The sequence below is a fragment of the Oncorhynchus keta genome, chromosome 17 (genome assembly GCF_023373465.1).
Source record: "Oncorhynchus keta strain PuntledgeMale-10-30-2019 chromosome 17, Oket_V2, whole genome shotgun sequence".
NCBI classification, from domain to species: Eukaryota; Metazoa; Chordata; class Actinopteri; order Salmoniformes; family Salmonidae; genus Oncorhynchus; species Oncorhynchus keta.
In genome coordinates this window covers 19021931-19039600 of record NC_068437.1, presented here as the reverse complement: position 1 = coordinate 19039600, position 17670 = coordinate 19021931, and the positions used below count along the sequence as shown (strand labels likewise).

General features: G+C 47.0%; 1 protein-coding gene across 5 annotated transcripts in view; it reads left to right on the top strand.

The window, feature by feature from the left end:
* The window catches only part of ntrk3a (neurotrophic tyrosine kinase, receptor, type 3a), a 298611-nt gene that overhangs the window by 175042 nt on the left and 105899 nt on the right, over positions 1-17670 (top strand). The gene's annotated exons all lie outside the window — the stretch shown is intronic.

Sequence of the window (17670 nt, the reverse complement as noted above, 5' to 3'; positions counted from 1 at the left end):
ATTGACACAACCTTAAAACCCCACCGCCCACTAGATTTAGATATTTACATCAACAATAATAACCTTCAATTGATTTATCTTATGAAAATAAACCAATAAATACATTTACTCAATAAAATTGTGTTTTTCAAATGAACTCTCAAAGATGTTAATATATTGGCTTATGATTATTACATTTTTCAGGGAGAGACCGCATTGCATTTCCCCTGGCGACCCCACTTGGGGTCATAACCCCGACCCCAATTGGGGTTGCGACCCTGACTTTGAATACCACTGCCATAAACTGTATGCACGGTCCACTTTCTCATCTGTATACAGCACACCACAGTATTTATTTGATCTAGTGCTTGTCTTGGTATGTGGGCCGGCAGGCGGAGGTGGGGGTAATGCTTGCCATATTGCAGATTTGATCCCTGTGAAGAATGAGTTTGCAGTAGTGTCAGTAATGCCAACCAATTCCAAATATGGCTCAGTGCAGCCTAAGCTTATATTTTTTGAATCACGTCCAAGCACTACTTATCAATGTCTTCTGGTGGCTGATGCAGCTGGTTCCGCTGTGTACCGTGTTGGGCTTGGTGCTTTCTCTGACTGCAGCAGGAGGGGGTGACGGTGATGCAGTAGTAGTAACCACCTCTCTCTCGGCTTCATGTCCCTTCCCCTGGAACAGCCATGTCTCAGGTATTGGCTCTGCTACTGTTATAAACTGTATGACAGTGTTTACAGTGTTTCAGGTAACACCTGCCGGCTTTGGCTGATGGTTGTGCATTGCCTGGTGCCATTTTGTGTAGACATAGCTTAGGGGGATTTATACAACCTCTCTCACTCTCTCTTTCTTTCCCCAGTCTTTCTCTCTTTCTCTAGTCTCTCTCTCTCTCTATTCAGTCTCTCTCTCTCTTCTCTCTCTCTCTCTCTCTCTCTCTCTCTCTCTCTCTCTCTCTCTCCCTCTCTTCAGTCTCTCTCTCTCTCTCTTCAGTCTCTCTCTCTCTGTCTCTTAAGTCTCTCTCTCTCTCTTCAGTCTCTCTCTCTCTTCAGTCTCTCTCTCTCTCTCTTCTCTCTCTCTCTCTTCAGTCTCTCTCTCTCTTTTTTCTTTCCCCAGTCTCTCTCTCTTTCTCTAGTCTCTCTCCCTCTCTCTCTCTCTTCAGTCTTCAGTCTCTCTCTCTTTCTCTCTCTCTCTTCAGTCTCTCTCTCGCTCTCGCTCTCTCTTCAGTCTCTCTCTCTTCAGGCTCTCTCTCTCTCTCTCTCTTCAGTCTCTCTCTCTCTCTCTCTCTCTCTCTCTTCAGTTTCTCTCTCTCTCTTTCTCTCTCTCCAGTCTCTCTCTCTCTCTCTCTCTCTCTCCAGTCTCTCTCTCTCTTCAGTTTCTCTCTCTCTCTTCAGTTTCTCTCTCTCTCTCTCTCTCTCTCTCTCTCTCTCTCTCTCTCTCTCTCTCTCTCTCTCTCTCTCTCTCTCTCTCTCTCTCTCCTCTCTCTCTCTCTCTCTCTCTCTCTCTCTCTCTCTCTCTCCAGTCTCTCTCTCTCTCTCTCTTCAGTCTCTCTCTCTCTGTCTTCAGTCACTCTCTCTCCTCAGTCTCTCTCTCTCTCGCTCTCCTCAGTCAGTCAGACTCTCCTCAGTCAGTCAGATTCTCCTCAGTCAGTCACTCTCCTCAGTCAGTCAGACTCTCTTCAGTCAGTCGGACTCTCCTCAGTCAGTCGGACTCTCCTCAGTTGGACTCTCTCTCTCCTACAGATAATGACATCACAGCTCACATTAGAATATTCCATGCATTGGACATTTGTGTGTAAGCATGTACCAATTATGGAATTGCTGCCACAATCACACACACATCAAAGGGATGTTTAATGCATTGCTTTTCTCCCTTACGTCCGTCTGGAGGCCTGTGGCATTGTATTTGTCTTTCATCATCAAGTGGAAAGTAATCAGTCCCTGTATCTGATGTTAACAACATTAGAGTACCCCCAGGCCTCCCAATGAAGCCTGTAGTTCTCTAATGAATGCATATACCGCTAGCTGACTGCTTGCCTTGGCACTTTGCCGCCTCCATTGACTTTCTCTTTTTCACTCCTGTTCCCACAGGGGACATTTTTTCTCCTCCTCCAGGCTCCCCCCATCTCTTCCTCTTCCCCCTTCCTCTGTGTTTCCTCTCCCTCTGTTTGACAACAACAGAAAGCTCTATCAATCCTTTTTAACCAAGGTAATTCAGAGCAGATTAAGCTGATAACATCATCGGATGTGGAATTTAAAAGTTAATGGAAGGAAGAGAGATTGAGATAGTTGCAGGCGTTGGAAGGCATAGTGCTGTCGGTAAAGGTACTGCAGGAGTGAGGGAGCAGCCGGTTCAACCCGTTCCGGCTGCTTTACTCTCCAGCTGTTTACATGCAGACACACAATGTCTCCTAGTTCCGCTGCTCTGCATGCATCCCCAGGCCTCATTCTCTCTCGCACAGACACATCCTGGCTGCATTACAGACCATTTGGCAACCGTGAGCAAAGGGGAGTCTTGAGGGTTCGCTTGGGTGTCATTTACTTTTAAATGGTTTGTCTGATTAGGAGTCCTCATATGTCCCCGGTTAGCTGGGTCGTCTGATTGGGAGTCCTCATATGTCCCCGGTTAGCTGGGTCGTCTGATTGGGAGTCCTCATATGTCCCCGGTTAGCTGGGTCGTCTGATTGGGAGTCCTCATATGTCCCCGGTTAGCCGTGAGACGTGACTGCCAACAGCCCAGCACCATGCCACTCCCCCCTGTGTGAATACAGGGTATTAGAGAAAGGAAGGCAGGAACAGAATCCGCCATTCTCCCTGAGTCTCTGAGCATGTCTGCCATGTTGTTGTTACTATGGTGATTCTGGCTGATTGGCATGTGGTATTAGGACCTAGAAGGAGAGCAAGGAAGCTCACAAATGTGCTTTGGCGTGTTTTTTATGTCCTGGAATTAAGAAAGAGCCTTTGGAATGCCGACTGACTTTGGGAGGAGAATAGTCTGGCCATGAAAAGCATTCATTGTGTCACCCTTGAGAGTTTTTCTTCCTCACCCTCCCCCCTCACAAACAGTGGTCCTTTCTGTTCCAGAGTCCTGCTAGAGTGTTGAGGAAACCTGTTTGTAGACAAAGTATTGAGACTTCATTTCCTTCTTTTGGTCGTGGTCCAGTGGAATGAATGAATGAGAGTTGTTCATGTGAAGTGAAGCGTTAATGACAGTAATCTACTCATGTGGTGACTGAAAGGCCGTCCCAGAGAAGCAACTGAAAGCTTGGCAAATACAACATCTTAACAACATTACAACCCAACACTGTTTTTCAAAGGAGTCCTTTTTTTTGCAGGTGTGTTTCTATGCCCACAGTTTATATGGCGGTAAAGCAGCAATCTCTATTTGGTCTCGTGTGCTCTGTGTCTAGTTGTGTGGCTGGTCTTAGCTGAAAGGCCTGTTTGGTGTGAGCTGCTTGCCCATCCCATCTCAGTCTTATCAGGACTCCCCCTGCATGGCAATGTAAGACCAGACCACAGGGCATATTTAAAAAGACCCTGTCCTTTAAGTTGATTCTCATTCCACCGTGGTCCCCTCTCTCTCTAGTGTTAAACTTTCTCTGAGGGCTCACTGTGAGATCACATTATTACTGTCTTAAATCTGACAGCAGGACCTTCACACTGATAGGAGAGGACTTCTTACTTTGACTCTTTTACTTCAGAGAAGAAAGGTGCGTGTGCGTGTGTGTGTGTGTGTGTGTGTGTGTGTGTGTGTGTGTGTGTGTGTGTGTGTGTGTGTGTGTGTGTGTGTGTGTGTGTGTGTGTGTGTGTGTGTGTGTGTGTGTGTGTGTGTGTGTGTGTGTGTGTGTGTGTGTGTGTGTGTGTGTGTGTGTGTGCGTTTGTTTCTCGCACGAATGTACTGGTGAACTTGACAGCACACACAGGTGAGTCATCTGTCCCACACCCTTTATGTCCTGGGATAAATCTGACAAGGCCTTTTCCTCTGGACGTTTGTTTTACTGCCCCACTTTCATGGCTTTGACCAAGAGCATCATTCATCAATCAGACAGCCGTCCTGTAACTGACATTACTACATAAACTCACAGCACTGCTATGTGGACTGAACTGCTCCTGAACTGTACAGTGGATCTTTCTACACACAGACATCAGAGTGAGTATCTGATCTTCACAACACCTCTCAGGAGGAGGAATGACATTTAACATCAATGAAAAGATTTCACATTGTGTTACAATTCCACCACTTTAGAGAGCGTGGGTTTTAAATCAGGAAATTTATTTTCAGCATGCAGAATTGATGCTCTGAAATACTGCTATTAGTTTCTCAGTCTCTGTCCTTTTTGAACGCTTAGGTAAAATGTACTGTAGATTGTTTTGTGGGTAACAATGGCTATTCACTGAAGTTCTTACCTTCATTACTGCCACATTAACACCAACGTGTCACATCAATAATATGCCAAAGCCTGTAATTCTTCAACAATGCAAATGTTGCTTTGCCCAATATATGCCAGCGAGAAAATGTTCAATATGCTAATGACACTGTTGACCTCATTAGAAATATTAAAACACGCTTGCTTGATTATCCCTCTCCAGTTAAATATGTTATTTATTTATTTATTCAGTACTTGTGTTGTGGTTAAAAGGAAATCATCTAGCAATGCACATTTCCAAAGACCTTTTTTTCCACCTGGGCAAGAGCATCAAAACAACGGCGTTATTAAAGTCTACAATTGTTGCTGCAAATTGATAGGGACTGATTTCAAACAACTAGTGCCACCTCTGCATAAAGTATACTGAGGGTAGATACGTGGCACAATCAACTACACCAACCATTAAATGACAGTCATTTAATACTCCATACAATCTATTTGAGTTGTATTCACTGTTGGTCTGGAGAATTCCCACAGACTCCCCCACCTCTCTGAATTGCTTCTAGTCCATATTTATTTTGCCCGGGGGTTGAACCTGCAGAAGGGCTTCAGCTCTGGAGAGTGGTGCTGTAATACCCAGATTAAACTCCGGGCTGGCCGCCGTGACATGTTGTACTCCGTCGGATTGATTTACTCACATCTCAGGCCTGAACGCTAGGCTACAGTACACTGCAGCACACCTTCTGGGTGATGTTTAGGTTTTCCTTCCTCCGCAGAGTGCTTGATTGATTTCTAAGCGCAGTTATCTGGTTATAATTACAGGTTTTGTGAGAGGCACAATGAACAAGAGATGGGGAGAGGGATGCCTTGAGTGGCCTCATTTGTTTCCATTGACAGAGTGGTAACCGGTGATCGATTGTAGATGCCAGGGCTGTAGCAACCACCTCCAACCTCTCTCTCCCTCTGTCTGTATGTCTGTCTGAACAGCCTGGAGAGTCAATGTGTTGTGCTGTAATGATTCACACTTTAGTGGCTGCTGGCTTCGCTATAACCTATTGGATTTTCATTTACAACTAGATAGTTGTGCGTAGCTGTGCTTTTTCTGTACAGAGTGTGATAGAAAAGTCTGTTAATTATTCTGGATGTGGAATCACAATTCATGAGCTAGGTATTATGGTATGATTAATATATGCATGGATCACGTGAACATGCTTTTCCTGAGCAGTCCATGTTATAGCACCATAGACCAAACGGATGCAACAGAGACCTTTATAACCTGTCATTTGCTCTAAAAGGCAACTAACTAAATGGATGAGAATGTTTTATTACTGACAGGATGCACCAGGCCAGTTCGTGTTGTTACTGTAAATTTCCTTTGTGCCACTCAAGCCATCCCAGAACCACCCACCCCTGTGCCAATGTAATGTTTCTGGGTGCTGTTAAGGAGTCAGACCTGCCTGTAGGGCATGCACAGATTCATCTGGTGATATGGAGTTTGAAAAGCTCCGAAAATGAGGCTTTTAAAGAAAACGGGCTCGGACAGTGGACAAATGATTTCATTAGGCATCTGTGAGTCCACTTCTTCCCACAACAAATTCCCTGCGAAAAGGGGAAATTTAATTTTCGTTCTGAAGCAATGGTCCTTTATCTATATTCAATCTTATTTGATGTCCAGACAGCTTTAAGTGATGTCTGACTTTAAAACCACAATATGTAATGTAATTTACCTTATGGGATTATTCATGAAATATGTTCAATTTGTTTAGAATAATGGAGATTATTAGAGGTCCAGCTTGCTCTTCTATAGTGGATCTGTTCTCAACAGATGGGGTCTTAGCAACCCAAACAGGGGTCTCCCTAGCTGCACACCACGAAATCCATGAATCCCAAAACCCACTGTATCCTACGACAAGTGGCCTGTGTGGGCCTGTCACTCAGTGTCACAGTGGTTCGAGGCTGGTTGTACAGCATTTGATTGGAAGAAGTCACGATGGCTTTAACAGCGTTGTCTTTTGCCCCTGTTTATTCTGAGAGCACCCCCGAGCCCTCTTCACTGGACCCACTGCTGGAACAGAAGAGCACCTGTCTGCAGAGCGAGCTGGTGTGCCGGTGTGTCGGTGTACAGAAACAGACAAGCGACTGGCGAAGGGAGCGAGACAGCGGATTAAGTCCTGACACTCATACTAGTGCAGTGTCTTGTCCATCGGTGACTAACTGAGCTTTTTCAGGCCTGAGTGCCCTGAGGCAACCCTGCCTCCGTCCCTCCACCGTGCAGCCCAGCTCTTTGCTCCTGTCTGCTGTCGTTGTCCTCACTCTCTGGCCTCCCCCTTGACATCCCCCGTCCCATGTCTGTCACAAGGGTTTCCCTTTCTCTTTGCAACACTACCTGTGTACCGCCGAAGGGCGATTAGCACACACCAGTGAAGCAAAGTACATCATTCATGACTGGCTGGGTTTTGGCCACGCCACTGCAGAGTGAGGGGAACTGCTTAGAATGCTATCGTCCTACATCGCTGGAATACATGACTGTGGATTATTCAAACAGCTCTGTGTAAGGCATACCAATGATCCACTGGCTTGTGAAATACAACGAGAATATTTTTTTTGTTACAAGTGTCACACACGTCATTTTAAACATGGCTATTAGCGTACAGACCTACATGCTGTTTCAAATGGCTATCATTGGTTTCATGCGGAGATAAAATGATAGAAGGTATTTGTATATTGTGCCTTTTTGCTTTATTCTCATGCTCATTGCTTAGTTAATTAGAATAAAGTTAACCCAGTACTCAAGCTAGGCACTAAGTCAAGTGATTTATTATATCCTATTTTAAGTCTGGCTTTGCCGACCTTCTCAGACTGTAGGAGGGTGGGTTTGTGGCAGGTATTTCCTTTGGAATACCTGTTTATACACCTGGCTTAAGGCAGCTTATCAGAGTTAAAGGTGGCATCCCCATCATCTCAACAACATGCCCTGACAGTTTAAGCTTCCTTGAAATGGTTTAGAGGGGATTGAACAGTGCTGCCCTCTCTCTCCACCATTGCCCCAGATCGTTCCCTCCCATCTGCCATCACTTTTCTGTGCCACGGATAAAAACAAAACAGGAGTCCTCAACACCCTCGTTACTTATTTATCCCAGTTAAAGATGCATGAGAAACGCCCTGGAGACGCTGGCCCTCCTCCACTGTCCCTGTCCTAGAAATAGCCGAGAGTAAAGTCAACTAGCTGAGGCACAGACCAACCAGGGCATTGCTCCATAATCACTAGAGCAGCAGACACAGGGCCATATGAAAAGAGGCCAGCGTTGAAGCTTTAGGGTCCTGCTCTGTTTGCTGGGTGGGAAGCCACTGCCAGCCCCCATGCCAGCCCCCATGCCAGCCCCCATGCCAGCCCCCATGCCAGCCCCCAGCAGACTGGCTGGGAATGTGTTGGCAGTGGTACCTCTGAAGCCTACCTGCCTACTCCATCCAAAACATACACTACCTCGCTACATCTCACTCAATCCATACAGCTTAATATAGCCCTGCCCGGATGCACATTCTGGAAATAGGACCTTAGCAAGAAAGAAAACCAGTATGTGGACTGCAGGGGAGGACGGCTCATGATAATGGCTGGAACAGAGTGAATGGAATGGCATCAAACACATGGAAACCATGTGTTTGGTGTATTTGATACTGTTCCACTCATTCCGCTCCAGTAATTCCCACGAGCCTGTCCTCCCCAATTAAGGTGCCACCAACCTCCTGTGGTGGACTGGAGAATGTGTGTTATTTTTTTACACACACACACACGACTCCATACTGAGAACTCCGTACCACGGGAATAATATGTAATAATATGCAGCAATACATGTTAATATGACATGATGGCTGGGCTCTCCAGTCACTTAAAAGTCTTTACACTCGGAAGAAGTGACAATGTAATGGCCATAGAAGAGGATTTAGCATTAATTCTCCGCCCCTTATTAGTGGTGTATTAGTCCATTTAACTCTCTAATGCTCCACACTGCATCCAATTCCAAATGAATTTAGTTCCCATCAAATAAAGAGAATGATGTGCTTCACATACAGCAGACAAGGACCATGGGCCACAGGAGGTTGTTTTGCTGTGCACAAAGTCCTGGCTGGGTTTTCAACGACCTTGTCCTAGAGAAATATAGAATATACAGTAGTACAGTACAAAGCATAACATGGAAAACAGCCATGCCATTTCCCTGTAGGGAAACCAGCCTGGCTGGGTGTTCATTACCATTCAATTGCTCATTTAAAGATATACATAATTATGGACCTCCTTAAATGTATGTTTAAACACTTTCTTGTTCTGAAAAACAGCCATATAGTGCAGTATACCCAGTGCGCTGAAGACTGTTTCCCCTGGTCTGTTCTGAAAGGCAGCAGGATCTTGAGAGAGAACCTATGGGACAGAACATCAGTTCTGGAAATTCAAAGCTTTTTGTTGTTGTTGAATTTTTAACATCCAATATCTGGTTATGGTATAATGTTTCATTTATTTAGCTGACTACATATGAAGAAAGCATGTCTTTCACGCTAGGCATGAAGAAAGCACATAGTGAAGTCTATGAATTAAATATGGCTAACAGTCCGACCTCATTTGATTCTGTTGTTTTTGTCAGTTTAAGAGAGAAAGCATTTTGCGCGAGGTGAAAGTTGCCAAGCGCATTTTCAATGGCATGCTAAAACCGAAACCCAGTCACTTTGAAACTGAAAATGGAACAAAACTATGGAAAATCAATTATAGAGTGATTCCCCTTGTTCTCAGCACCAAAGTAACAAAGTAAAAAGCTTTCTCTCTATTGGAAACATGTCCAGACGGAGTGAGAAGCTGAGAGCTTTAGATGCTCTTCAAACAGAGAAGGGAATAGACAGATGAAGGCCCTTGTCCCACACCACTCAGGCCCTCTCATCTAAGCGAGATCTGAAGGACTCACTGTGGACATCTCCAAGTCAGACATGGGACACTCACATGGACTGGTCTTCATCACTGAGTGTTTGTCCGAAGACAACTTTGAACTGCTAATGGCGAAAGAGAAAAGTTGTGTTACATTTTCTTATTCATACTGGATCAGAGGTTTTTCAGATTTTCTTGTGTTTGCTTTAAAATGGTCCCTTGGCTTTTCCCAGTCTTGCATTTCTGCAGCCACTTGCAACCAGTAGGGGATTTGAGACAAATCAGAGTATTTAAAACAAATCATCAAATGATATATATAAATAAATAATGGGATGTATAGACATTATGGACAGTATATGGATAGTATATCTGAAGAATACGTAGGATAGAATAGCGTAGAGCAATAGTTAAATAGGATAGGCCTTGACTAGAATACAGTATATACTGTACATACTGTATGAAGTGGGTAAAACATTATCAAAGCGACCAGTGTTCCATTATTAAAGTGACCAGTGTTCCATGGCTATTTACAGAGGGCAGCAGCCTCTAAGGCGCATGGTTGAGTAACTGGGTGGTCGTCGGCTAGTAACAGTGTGTCATGCATAGGTGTAATAGATGGCAGGGAAGTCAGGCGCAGGAGAGTCAAATGGAGTGTAAATATGGAGTCTTTTAATAAAGTTCCACAAGTATGCTCCATAACAATAAATGTACAAACAAACAACATGGGTACGAAGACCCGACGCGCACCTATACAAACAATAACACTACACTGACAACAAATCAATCTCTGACAAAGACATGAGGGGAAACAGAGGGTTAAATACACAACAGGTAATGAATGGGATTGAAAACAGGTGTGTGGGAAGACAAGACAAGACAAGACCAATGGAAAATGGAAAAAGGATCAATGATGGCTAGAAGACCGCTGACGTCGAACGCCGAGCACCACCCGAACAAGGAGAGGCAACGACTTCGGCAGAAGTCGTGACAGTACTCCCCCCCTGACGCGCGGCTCCAGCTGCGCGTCGACACCGGCCTCGGGGACGACCCGGAGGGCGAGGTGCAGGGCGATCCGGATGGAGACGGTGGAATTCTGATAACATGGAAGGATCTAACACGTCCTCCACCGGAACCCAGCATCTCTCCTCCGGCCCGTACCCCTCCCAGTCCACGAGGTACTGAAGGCCCCTCGCCCGACGTCTCGAATCCAAAATGGATCGAACAGAGTACGCCCCGAACCCCTCGATGTCTAGAGGAGGCGGAGGAACATCACGCACTTCAGCCTCCTGGAGCGGGCCAGCCACCATCGGCCTGAGGAGAGACACATGCAACGAGGGATTAATACGGTAATGAGTGGGTAGTTGTAACCTATAACATACCTCATTCACTCTCCTCAGGACTTTAAACGGCCCCACAAACCGCGGACCCAGCTTCCGGCAGAGCAGGCGAAGGGGCAGGTTTCGGGTCGAGAGCCAGACCCTGTCCCCTGGTGCGAACACTGGGGCCTCACTGCGGCGACGGTCTGCGCCAATTTTCTGGCGCCTTATGGCACGCTGAAGGTGGATGTGGGCTGCCTCCCAGGTTTCCTCAGCGTGCCGAAACCAATTGTCCACCGCAGGGGCCTCGGTCTGGCTCTGATGCCAAGGAGCCAGAACCGGCTGATACCCTAATACACATTGAAAGGGAGTAAGGTTAGTGGAGGAGTGACGTAGCGAGTTCAGAGCCATCTCTGCCCAGGGCACGAACTTCGCCCACTCCCCCGGCCGATCCTGGCAATAAGACCGCAGAAACCTACCCACATCCTGGTTAACTCTCTCCACCTGCCCATTACTCTCGGGTGAAAACCTGAGGTAAGACTAACCGAGATCCCCAGACGCTCCATGAACGCCTTCCAGACCCTTGATGTGAACTGGGGACCCCGATCAGACACTATATCCTCAGGCACACCATAGTGCCGGAAAACGTGTGTAAACAGGGCCTCTGCAGTTTGTAAGGCCGTAGGGAGACCGGGCAAAGGGAGGAGATGACAGGACTTTGAAAACCGATCCACAACGACCAGGATCGTGGTGTAACCCTGTGAAGGTGGAAGATCAGTCAAAAAATCCACCGACAGGTGCGACCATGGCCGTTGAGGAACAGGTAGAGGTTGTAGCTTACCTCTGGGCAGGTGTCTAGGAGCCTTGCACTGGGCGCACACCGAACAGGAAGAAACATAAATCCTCACATCCTTAGCTAAAGTGGGCCACCAGTACCTTCCTTCAAGACAGCGCATCGTCCGACCTATCCCAGGATGACCAGAGGAGGGTGACGTGTGAGCCCAATATATCAATCGGTCGCGGACAGCAGACGGAATGTACAGACGACCAGCTGGACACTCAGGGGGAGAAGGCTCTGCACGTGACGCCCGCTCAATGTCCGCATCCAGCTCCCACACTACCGGCGCCACCAGACACGAAGCTGGGAGTATGGGAGTGGGATCCATGGACCGCTCCTCTGTGTCATACAGCTGAGACAATGTGTCTGCCTTAATGTTCTGGGAGCCTGGTCTGTAAGAAAGAGTAAACACAAAACGAGTGAAAAACATGGCCCACCTTGCCTGGCGAGGATTCAATCTCTTCGCCTGCCTGATGTACTCCAGATTGCGGTGGTCAGTCCAGATGAGAAAAGGGTGTTTAGCCCCCTCAAGCCAATGCCTCCACACCTTCAAGGCTTCTACGATAGCTAACAGCTCTCGGTTCCCCACATCATAGTTTCGCTCCGCTGGGCTGAGCTTCTTCGAAAAGAAAGCACAGGGGCGAAGCTTCAGTGGCATACCCGAACGCTGAGAGAGCACTGCTCCTATCCCAGCTTCGGATGCGTCCACCTCCACTATGAATGGCAAAGAGGGAGCCAGCACAAGGGAGCCAGCACATGCACCGAGGTAAACAGAGTCTTCAGGTGCTCAAAAGCCCTGTTCGCCTCAGCCGACCACTGCAAGCGCACCGGGCCCCCTTTTAGCAGTGAGGTAATGGGAGCTGCCACCTGACCAAAACCCCGGATAAACCTTCGGTAGTAATTGGAAAACCCAAAAAACACTGCAACTCCTTTACCGTGGTTGGAGTCGGCCAATTACGCACGGCTGTAATGCGGTCGCTCTCCATCTCCACTCCTGAAGTGGAAATCCGATGCCCTAGGAAGGAGATGAATTGTTGGAAAAACAAGCATTTCTCAGCCTTGACATATAGATCATGCTCCAACAGGCGACCAAGCACCCTGCGTACCAGGGACACATGCTCGGCGCGTGTAGCAGAGTATATCAAAATATCATCGATATACACCACTACACCCTGCCCGTGCCGGTCCCTGAAGATCTCATCTACAAATGATTGGAAAACTGATGGAGCATTCATCAACCCATATGGCATGACCAGGTACCTGAGGTAGTGCTAAATGCCATCTTCCACTCATCACCCTTCTTAATACGCACCAGATTGTACGCACTCCTGAGATCCAATTTTGTGAAAAAACGTGCCCCGTGCATTAACTCAATAACCGTATTGATCAGAGGTAGCGGGTAGCTATATTTTACTGTGATTTTATTAAGACCTCGATAATCAATGCACGGGCGTAAACCGCCATCCTTTTTCTTCACAAAAAAGAAACTCGAGGAGACTGGTGAAATGGATGGCTGAATGAACCCCTGATGCAGGGATTCAGAGACATATGTCTCCATAGCCTCCGTCTCCGCTTGCGACAGGGGATACACGTGAGTCTTGGGATATGCAGCGTCTACCAGGAGATCTATCGCACGATCCCCCCGTCGATGGGGTGGTAATTGAGTCGCCTTCTTTTACAGAAGTCGAGAGCCAAATCGGCATATTCGGGGGGAATGCGCACGGTGGAGACCTGGTCTGGACTTTCCACCGTAGTAGCACCAACGGAAACCCCTAAACACCTACCTGAGCATTCTCGCGACCACCCCGTGAGAGCCCTCTGTGGCCAAGAAACAGTGGGGTTATGACAAACTAACCAGGGTAGGCCTAGCACCACAGAATACGCAGGAGAATCAATAAGGAAAAGACTAATCTTCTCCTTGTGACCTTCCTGCGTTATCATACACAAAGGTGCGGTAACCTCCCTGATAAACCCTGACCCTAATGGTCGACTATCTAAGGCATGAATAGGGATAGGCATATCCACAGGAACAATAGGGATCCCTAAACTAGACTTTTATTAATGAAATTCCCAGCCGCACCTGAATCTACTAGTGCCTTATACTGGGAATGCAGTGAAAAATCAGGAAAAGAGACAGAGACAAACATTAGTGCAGCAGAGGGCTCTGGATGAGAATGGTGCCTACTCACCTGGGGTGACGCCAGAATGCCCTGCCTGCCCTCTCTATTCCCAGAGGAACCAACCCGGCACCGACCAGCAGTGTGCCCTCTGCGACCATGAATGGTGCTCGAGCGGGAACCCCCTCCGGTCTCCCTGCGCACCATACCTCCCAATTCCATAGGTTCGGGAGAGAGGGTGCGGGAGGATGGAACAACCAGACCCCGATCTAGACGTCCACGAGTAGCCAGCATGTTGTCCAGCTTGATGGACATGTCCACCAGCTGGTCGAAGGTGAGGGTGGTGTCTCTACAGGCCAGCTCCCGACGGACGTCCTCGCGTAGACTACAACGGTAATGGTCGATCAGGGCCCTGTCGCTCCATCCAGCGCCGGCAGCCAAGGTCCTAAATTCCAAAGCAAAATCCTGTGCACTCCTCGTCTCCTGCCTCAGATGATAGAGGAGCTCACCCGCTGCTTTGCCTTCAGGTGGGTGATCGAATACTATCCGGAACTGGCGGGTGAACTCCTCAAAATGGTCCAACGCCGCATCCTCCCTTCTACACACAGCGCTGGCCCATTCCAGGGCTTTCCCGGTGAGGCATGAGACGAGGGCGTAACTCTTCTCACGGTCAGATGGTACTGGGGAGGCCGTGGCTAGATATAAGTGTAGCTTGAGGAGGAAACCCTGGCAGCCGGCAGTATCTCCGTTGTATCCCGTGGGTAGGGATAAATGGATCCTCGATTCCGGAAAGGAAAAAACGTCCACGGGAGATTCCGGTTGTGGTGGTGGTGGCGCTGGAGAAACTCCCAGTCTCTCCCAGCGATCCATTTTCTGGACAATGTGCTCCATGACGGAGCTGATACACTCAAGCTCCCTCGCTTGTTCCTGAACGCGTTCCTCCAGGTCCATGGGTATAGTGTCTTCTCCTGCTGACTTCATATATATTGGTCAGAGATTCTGTCATGCATAGGTGTAATAGGTGGCAGGGAAGTCAGGCGCAGGAGAGTCAAATGGAGTGTAAATATGTCTTTTAATACAGTTCCACAAGTATGCTCCATAACAATAAATGTACAAACAAACAAAACATGGGTACGAAGACCCGACGCGCACCTATACAAACAATAACACTACACTGACAACAAATCAATCTCTGACAAAGACATGAGGGGAAACAGAGGGTTAAATACACAACAGGTAATGAATGGGATTGAAAACAGGTGTGTGGGAAGACAAGACAAAACCAATGGAAAATGGAAAAAGGATCAATGATGGCTAGAAGACCGGTGACGTCGAACACCGAGCACCGCCCGAACAAGGAGAGGCAACGACTTCGGCAGAAGTCGTGACACAGTGACTAAAGTTTAGTGCAGGGTACTGGGCGGAGGCCGACTAGTGGTGACTATTTTACAGTCTGATTGTCTGGAGATACAGTATAAGCTGTTTTTCAGTCTCTCGGTCCCACCTGTACTGACCTCACCTTCTGGATGGTAGCGGGGTGAACAGGCTGTGGCTCAAGTTGCTGAGGTCCTTGATGATCTTTTTGACCTTCCTGTAACACCGGGTGATGTAGATGTCCTGGAGGGTAGGTAGTGTGCCCCCGGTGATGCGTTGTGAAGACTGCATCACCCTCTGGAGAGCCCTGCGGTTGTGGACGGTGCAGTTGCCACACCAGGCGGTGATACAGCCCGACAGGATGCTCTCAATGCTGCATCTGTAGAGGTTTGTGAGGATTTTAGGTGACAAGCCACATTTCTTCAGCCTCCTAAGGTTGAAGAGGCGCTATTGTGCCTTCTTCACCACACTGTCTGTGAGGTTGGACCATTTCAGGTTGTCAGTGATGTGTACGCCAAGGAACTTGAAGCTTTTCATCTTCTCCACTGCGGCCCTATTGATGTGGATGGGGGCATGCTCTCTCTGTTGTCTCCTGAAGTCCACGACCAGCTCCTTCATTTTGATGATGTTGAGGGAGAGGTTATTTTCCTGGCAACACTCCACCAGGGCCCTCACCTCCGCTCTGTAGTCTCATCATTGTTGGTTACCAGGCCTACCACTGTTGTGTCGTTTGCAAACTTGATGATTGAGTTGGAGACATACATGGCCACACAGTCATGGGTGAACTGGCAGTAGACAGGAGGGGGTTGAGCAAGCACTCTTGTGGGGCCCCTGTGTTGAGGATCAGAGTAGTGGAGGTGTTGTTTCCTACCTTCACCACTTGGGGGTGGCCCGTCAGGAAGTCCAGGACCCAGTTGCACATGGCAGGGTTCAGACCCAGGGCCCCAAGCTTAATGATGAGCTTGGAAGGGTACTATGGTGTTGGATGCTGAGCTGTAGTCAATGAACAGCATTCTTACATAGGTATTCCTCTTATCCAGATGCGGTAGGGCAGTGTGCAGTGTGATGGCGATTGCATCATCCGTGTATCTGTTGGGGCAGTATGCAAATTGCAGTGGTCTAGGATGTCGAGTAAGGTGATATAATTCTTAACTAGCCTCTCAAAGCACTTCATGATGACAGAAGTGAGTGCTACGGGGTGATAGTAATTTACATTAGTTCAGTTACCTTCACTTTCTTGGGTACAGGAACAATGGTGGACATCTTTAAAGCAAGTGGGGACAGCAGACTGAGAGAGAAATATTGAATATGTCCGTAAACACTCCAGCCAGCTGGTCTGCACATGCTCTGAGGACGTGGCCGTCTTGGCCAGCAGCCTTGTGAGGGTTAATACGTTTAAATGTCTTATTCAAGTCGGCCACGGAGAACGAGAGCTCACAGTCATTGGAAGCAGCGGTGGCTCTCGCCAGCGTTTAGCTTGTCCGGTAGCAAGACGTTGGTGTCCGCGACATGGCTGGTTTTCCCTTTAAATTCCCTGATTTTCTGGGGTCCCTGCCACATACATCTTGTGTTGCGTTGAATTGCGACTCCACTTCGTCTCTGTACTGACGTTTTGTCTGTTTGATTGCCTTACGGAGGGCATAAATGGACTGTTTGTACTTGACCATATTCCTTATCACCGTGCTGTGGTTAAATGAAGTGGTGTATGCTTTCAGTTTTGCTCGAATGGTGCCATCTATCCACGGTTTTTGGTTTGGATAGGTTTTAAGAACAACCAAATTACTGTAATTCATGCAGATATGATCCAAACACTGGATACTAAAGAAAAGTGAATATCTGTGATCACTCACTCAGAGAGTGAGAGAACTAAATTCTGAAACCAGATGGTTGTTATGACTAACTGGATGAGTTCCAATTCACTGTTAAAATGATACAGCCAAAAAAACAAATGTTCTGCGATACCTCCTATGAAGTAATGTTGCTTGACGGTTTATTTTGTTTGACCTAAACAGGTGAGTGAGTATGTACACAGGATTTGTGTGGGACACAAGTTTAAAATGTAACAGAAGTTCATCAAGCATCCCCCTTTGATTTAAAACATTGTTTTGCAGTTCTGATGAATAAATCTCAGCTCTTCATAAAAATGTCAAAATCTTAATGTAAATGTATATTTTCTTCAGTTTATCATACCATGGTCATCAACAATTCAGGAATTTTAACCACTTTTTAAAATGGCTATACTTCTATAACTTCAAAGTTCATTGGATTACACATCATTTAAAAACACATTTCATAGATAATGTAACAAACTGGACTCTACGTAGTAACTTACTTTGAAGAGATGGTGATTGGGTCTAAATAGGTGTTTGGTCGTCTAAATTCAGTGTTCTTTAACTGCCATTTCCCGAAATTCAGACTCTTCCCACGAACCAACTCATTTTCCTCAACTTCAGAAGCATCTACATTTACCAAAAGTTGTATGGTTATCCTTAGATATATTCTCAAGACTTGACCAGAGTGACCGGGTCAATCAATTACTAATACTCTGAGTAAAAGTATTGTTCTTCAACTCGCAATCTATGGATTGTATTCGATAGAATCAAATAGCATGTTAAACATCACAGCATAATTGGAAGATATACGGTGTGTAGAAATCCAAAGAGGGAGGCCAGCAGATATAGGTGGGATGGGCTGAGGTTGGGATGTGGAATTGGAGACAAATGGGAGTGGAATTATTTTATTTTTCGTCGCTCTGCATGGGAGTCTGTTA